This window comes from Mytilus californianus, unplaced genomic scaffold (genome assembly GCF_021869535.1).
Source record: "Mytilus californianus isolate M0D057914Y unplaced genomic scaffold, xbMytCali1.0.p SCAF_14, whole genome shotgun sequence".
NCBI classification, from domain to species: Eukaryota; Metazoa; Mollusca; class Bivalvia; order Mytilida; family Mytilidae; genus Mytilus; species Mytilus californianus.
In genome coordinates this window covers 38,708,580-38,715,677 of record NW_026262626.1, presented here as the reverse complement: position 1 = coordinate 38,715,677, position 7,098 = coordinate 38,708,580, and the positions used below count along the sequence as shown (strand labels likewise).

The window sequence follows — 7,098 nt, the reverse complement described above, 5'->3', positions numbered from 1 at the left end:
AGAATATAGAATCACTATGATGGTGGAAATTCTAGAATGTAGATTTCACTTTAACGAAGGAAAACATTTTCTAATGAATTATTCAGAAATACAACAAACTACCACATATACCTTAATATTTACTGTAGATTCATTCAGCTGGATTCACTACACAATGACAAGCTAGGAAAAAAGTTTGGAAAAAGGCCCAAAAGCTGACTTTCTAATTTACAAATATATATTCTACACAACTTATACACTTCTAAAAATATCCCAAATGAAGAAAATACCTGAAATACAATCAAACTAACTATTGCTTTTTTCCATTGACCAACTAGAGATAGACCTATCCAAAAGCTAAGACTTCTTTTTTTTGGCTTCATGAACCAATAAAAAAATAATAATATGTTTCTGAATTTTTTTTATTTTTATTCCAAATTTTAGTCTTGTGTTGGTTGTATACATGTCATTCCAAATTTTGGTTTTCTGCCCTCTGATCAGCTGGTCTTGTGTTGGTTTCAGGTCTCTGAAAAATAAATAATCATAAATTATAAAATACAAATAAAAAACTGATCCCAACTTATGAATTACAGCAGTTCTTAAAAAATATCCTGTGTGTAAACATAATTAATATTTTTTCTATTGCTGGTCGTATAATAAATCTTGCAGATTCATAATTATGTTGTGCTGTTACTGAGTCAGAGATGTTTGTATCTTTGCCAATTATACACATTTTGATAATGTATGTTAGAAATTTTAAAATAATTTCAACAGTATATAATAATTTATAACTTTTGGTTAACCTTTGTTCTTATTTAAAAAATAAATTTGTTGTTAAATTGAACATGTGTTAATGAAATTATGGCTGTTCCAGAAAATACTATGTCCGCCCCCCAAGGACGGCCATTTTGTAACCCCTGCACCGACAGAATTAATAAACTGCTTCGCTGTGCGAAGCTGGATACGCCCGCAGAGGTCCAACCCTGAACAGTTGGGGCAAAAATGGACACAATATTCAGGCTTGATACAGGTCTGAATTTGGATTGAAATTAAATATTTGACATATTATAGGTTTCTGAATAAATGTAGTCAAAGAACTTGAAATTGGTTATATGAATTGAATTTATATTCAATTAATATAAAGATTTCTTGCTGTTGTGCAATACACTGTGCTGTTGCGCAATACTTAGTAAATCTGTTGTCAGACTATAAACAAATAAAGTTCAATTAATTCTCAATGTCATATTAGAAATTATGAAAATCAAAAGGGAGCTTACATCAATAGATATAAACAATTCACCAAAGTTTCATGAGAATTGCTGACAGCATTTTTTGGGTTATTGTCTGAAACTGGAAAATCCCCGCTTTTTTAATGAATAAAACCCCATAACTCAGAAATGTAAAATGTAAAATTTATAAAATTCTAAAGGGAGCTTACATCAATAGATATAAACAATTCACCAAAGTTTCATAAGAACAGCTGAAAGCATTTTTGAGTTTTGTCGGAAAACTGGAAAACCCCCCTTTTTTATGAATAAAACCCTGTAACTCAGAAACGTAAAATCTAAAATTTATAAAAATCAAAAGGGAGCTCATGTCAATAGATATAAACAATTCAATACATTTTGTTGCAAGTTGGTGAAAGCATTCTTGAGTTATTTTCCGAAAACTGGAAAATCCCCCTTTTTTTTAATGAATAAAACCCCACAACTCGGAAACGTAAAATCTAAAATTTATAGAAAAACGAAAGGGAGCTCACGTCAATACAATTAAACAATTCACCAAAGTTTTATGCAAATTGGTTAAAGCGGTTTTGAGTAAATGTCCAACATGTTGATGACGGACGGACAGACGGACAACGGTATACCATAATACGTCCCGTAAACGGGCGTATAAAAATAAATATATATAAGAACAACACTCCCATTGCATTTTGGTATTTCAAATACAACCACCCCCACATAAAATTTAAAAAAAGAGCCTTCCCTGGGGGGACATAGTATTTTCTGGAACAACCAGTAGTTATTCTACAAATAATGATGAATCCAAATTAAAAAAGGAAGTTTGGTTTCTCAAAATTGTTATTTATCAATTAATTTTAGATATTCATAGGATTTTACCTTAATACATTTAGAATTTACAGCAATCAGGGGCGTAGCTACCTTCTTAATGAAGTGGAATCACAAACTAAAGGGCGAGGGGTCTGGGGGCCACCTAAGGCCCCCAGTAGGTCCAGGGCAAAGGTCCAGGGGCGAAGCCCCCCCCCCCCCCCCCCGGAAGATCTGCATTTATAGCATTTCAAAACAATCACAACCGTAATAGAAATTGTACATTTTTGTTGTGGTTTTTTGGTCAACTATTTGTTTAACTTCGAGTCGAATGAAGACTAAACATTGTCGTTTGCGTTTTTTGTACGCCGTGAGAGCTTTTAAAATCATGGAGATTTGTCCCATATGCTAGTATTGGTATTGAGCAAAGTAGATGTATAAAAAAAAACAATAAACAAAACACAATACTATATGTAGAGTTTCTGTTAGAATAAACATCTTTGGATACCAAATACTTGGTGGACACATTCTACAATATTTTGCTGAACATATGGATTTAGATGTTTAAAAATTCAGTGGGTAAACTCTACATGCAAGAGAGAGATAGGAATGTCTAATTTTACACAGTTAGGAATTCTCGAAGTTGAAATTAATGAACTTTTTCAGAGGGAATGGTACTTTGATCAAGATCTTTTCATGATCTGCGTTTGTTAATTATCCAGCTAATTAACAAATACATGTGCATTCGACAAGTTGTATGGCAATATCTAGATGATAACAGTGAAGATACGTGTATTAAAAGTTTGGTGTTTCTTTTGAACACGAATCAGCAGTTTAGTGTCCGACTCGGACAGAAAATTCATTATAAAATTGAATGACCAAATAATCCAGTAAAACGAGTTAGAATAAACAATTTATTTAAATGCTTTTACAGTCAACTATTCGTATAGCCGGCCCATATAGAAACGGCTTCGAATTATCGAATCTATATACAAGATGTTTTTTTGTAAACGTAATACATGTACTGGAAAATATGTACTTTCTTTATAATAACAGCAGTTCCAACTTCTCATCTATTAGTGTACGGAAACTATTGATAGATCGAATGGTTATTAATGTCCAGTAGCACATATTACATGCACACAAGGACGGGAATACGTTTACGTGTTGTGAAAATGAAGCATTCGTGTTGTCAAGACCTACATACTTGGTCAATTTTGAACTAGTTCACAAGGTAACAGTCATTATTCCCGGATCGATACGAGTTGAAGTCTTCGTTGTAGTAAGATGTGTGTTTTGGGGCGAAGCGGAAAATAATAATTTTCAAGTTTTTTGGTTAACCCTAAAGGGATTAGGTTGTTTTTTTGCACTCAAGTCGAGTATACGTTGTGGTGGTACCGACAATTATGTAGCTGTTTTTTTCCCCTAAACAATGTCCGTAATATAAAAAGTTCCGCCATGTTTACTCCAGTTGTATGTATTTATCATACACATACATGTCTTACAGGATTAAAAGTTTCGCTGCATGCGTATTCCTCTTGCTCTTATTCTTTGTGTAGTTTTTAAAATGCATACATAGAAAGACTAATTCCTATAAGTTTACTTTCTCTCTCTCTCTCTCTCTGTTTTTTTGTTGTTGGTGAAAACGACGTGGTTGCACGTGCTGTCATGCATCCGGGTAGCTACGCCCCTGGCAATACAGCAAGACCTTATATCATATGCCAATGAACGCAATCTATAAAATCATCAAGTTATAATTTGATAAATAAAATTAATAAAAGAAGAATGTGTCTATGAGCCACAAATGATGTTATTAAAGGAGATAACTAAAGAACAGTAAAACAGATGCTCTTCAAATTCAAACTCTGCGTTTTATGATAATAAGCATTGTGTATAAATTTCATAACATGTTCAGGCAAACTAAAGTTAGAGAACAGAAACCAATTTTGAGTTCAATGTATGTACGTACAGAACAAGAGTAAAACTATATCACTCAGTGAAGGAGGGCATAAAAAGAGCTGATCAACTGATGTTTACCTTTTTATATCTTGGTCCATCTTTTAGAGCTGGTGCATGCTTAAGTGTTACTGCAATGCATTCCTCAACCTCAGACACATTGGATCTGTGAATTTTTATACAAGACTCTGGAAAAAAAATTATAAATACATTCAATTATCTTCTATATTCCTCCGTCTGTTTACATGAGTGTCAGTCCAACAAATCTTTGGGAGAACTAGGTAAGTGACAAATTTACATGCATTCCAAAATTCATAAGTTTTATGATTGATTACGACATTGTTTCTGATCACATATTTAGTGAGAGTTGAATACAGCTCGTCATTGATAAACATTTAGATTTCATACCATAAATTGAACAGCAAAAAAGACGTCCCTATATACTGGTTTTTCTAACACCAGTAAACTTGGTTTTACCCTCAAAACAGGAAGATTTTACCCAACTTTTCCCTACTGGATCCTAGTCTAAATAATTATGACGTCTTGAAAGGCTATTTTAATTTTTTTTCTGTGACGCCTATCTACGACGACCTAGTGCCAAATAATTATGACGTCTTGGAAGGCTGTTTTAATTTTTTTCTGTGACGCCTATCTACGACGATCTAGTCCCAAATAATTATGACGTCTTGGAAGAGTATTTTAATTTTTCTGTGACACCTATCTACGACAGTCGTTATTGACACAATTGTTTCTTCCCATGCATGTCAGACCCAATGATACATTGATTGATTGTTGGTTGCTTAACATCCAGGGGCAAATATTTCATGCATGTTCAGGACGACCACCAGTGATACATGTAGTATTATCATTAATAGGCCGAGTTTGTAACATGCCAAGTTTGTAATGTGCCGAGTTTGTAATGTGCCGAGATGTCTAGCTTCGCATTTGTGATATTGATAAGACTTTTATGCTTCCAACATTATCAAAAAATAACAGTGCAAAAGACACTTGCAGCCTTAATATATAGGGATAGTAGCTCTTGCCATGGATAGAAAACAAGTGCCTGTGGCTGTGCTGTGCACCCCCTTTTTTTTTTACTTTCTACAGTTAATTTCATATATCTTAAAAAACAACACAAGTTAATCGAGCAATTTGAAAAATGGATTCAAATAACACAAATGTTGGCTAAAATATCTTGTATCAGTGCAATATATTGACAGTAAAATAAGAAGTATCATATTTCAACACGGTCACGGACAACAGACTTGAAAGAGGCGCCCAACACGGCAACAGATGTTTTATTTTCTTCAATCATACTTGTTTTTATCATGGAGAAACTTTTTGGCGTAATGTGCAATTATTATATTACCTTTTTCTTTGTTCTGGAATCTGGATCGAGCTAAATTTCACTGCAAGTTTGTTTTTCACTGTTTTTAAAAAAATCAAGCGGTGAAAGTGCGCATGCTCAGACTTTTCATAGTATGCAGCGGTAAAACCCGAGTACTGCTGAACGTTCCACTATTTATAACCAATCGTAAAAAAACGATAAATGATGACAAAACTTTAATGATATATTAAACAATAAATATTCATACAAAATATATATATTAGAACAATAAAATTGGATTTGTAATATTTTCTTGGACATTTTGGTGCAAATTATGTCTGTGCGGGAAAAAAGGGGGATATTTTGAAAATCGAAAAAATCGTGAATATATTCTAATGAAGGTGAATGTTATATCCAGGAAGACTCATACCCACAAATTTCGTCCCATAAAACCAGATTTAAATGTGTCACTGGTATTCACAGGGTTTGTTCACTACGTTATTATAATGTTGATACGACGTAACAAAATGTTACGTCGGATTATGACAGTTATAAGCACGTTGTCACAACGTAATAAAATGTTACGTCCTGACAGGGTACTAAATTTACGTAAATTCGACGTAATGTTATAACGTCGTCTGTACGTCTGCATCCAACGTTGGGTTTTTACGTTCCCACAACGTTGGTACGACGTAAACTCAAGACATGACGTTCAGACGACCATTAACCGACGTTGGGAGTACGTCGTGTGTTTGCTGGGACGTGCCTAGCGGAGAAGCATATATTTTAAAGTATTTGGTTTAACCATGTCTGTGAACAACTGCTTCTCGCCACTGAGGTTAGCATGTCACCACGAGACAATCGAGACTGTTAAAGGGGTATAAGCTTCATATAAAATATGCATTCGTCTTATTTGTATCTGCATGCATTCCATGGCGAATAAGTAAAAGGCATTCTGTTTACCCCGTTAATTCCAATATAACTGGTTGCAAATGAATATTTATATTTTATAATCAGCGCATATTTACAGCTCCTACCTCGTCATGTGAAGTTGTTTGAATGTCTGGATACAGACACACCTATCCCTCGGTGTATAACTATAACAGAATTTGTACACTGTAATGTAATTAAAGTATAATGTTCGGAACAATAAGTGCCACAGGCTATTTTGAACTAAATGTAGTGTCTAAAATTAGATGAGTAAATGAAGTGTGATAATCATTTCTTTTTTTGATGAAATAATAGCTTTGAAAAATAATAATTTCACTATGTTAGTCTTGCCATTAAAAGAGGCTTCTCAGAGGTGTACAAAGACCACTGCCACTAGACTACTTACATATGTATGCATAGAATGGTCCATCTGTATTGGTCCTCTGAATATATAAAGGACTAGACATAGTTGTTTTAATACATATACCATACCTTCACCATTAGGTGTTATCTTGTTCGATCTGGTATCAAGGTAGTCTGTTAAAAATACAACTTATATTTATGTTTAAATGACATATACAAATGTACATTATTGGGTCATCTTTCCGTATCTGCTGCACTGATATCTATGGCAACAGTTGGTGTTCTGTTTGGGGGAACACTTTAATGACATTTTAGTGAATTTTTTTTTTTTGTAATCTAGACCATACATTTTGGCTCCGACTTGCCATATCCCACAGTCAGATATTATAACAAAATGACACAAATCATTCATCCTGACACTAACAAGAGGAGAATTGTGATAAATGTTCCTTAGACAGTAACGTAACAACACAATGTTTATCACTCGATACGGCA

At 33.8% G+C, this 7,098-nt stretch overlaps 1 long non-coding RNA gene across 1 annotated transcript; it reads right to left on the bottom strand.

Annotated features, from left to right (window-relative positions):
• Positions 1 to 382: 382 nt before the first annotated feature.
• Positions 383 to 5,423, bottom strand: LOC127724520 (uncharacterized). The gene is made up of 3 exons (XR_007992539.1): positions 5,353 to 5,423; positions 4,065 to 4,171; positions 383 to 505 (listed from the first exon to the last, which is right to left on the bottom strand). It is a non-coding gene; the product is annotated as an uncharacterized LOC127724520 (long non-coding RNA).
• Positions 5,424 to 7,098: the final 1,675 nt, after the last annotated feature.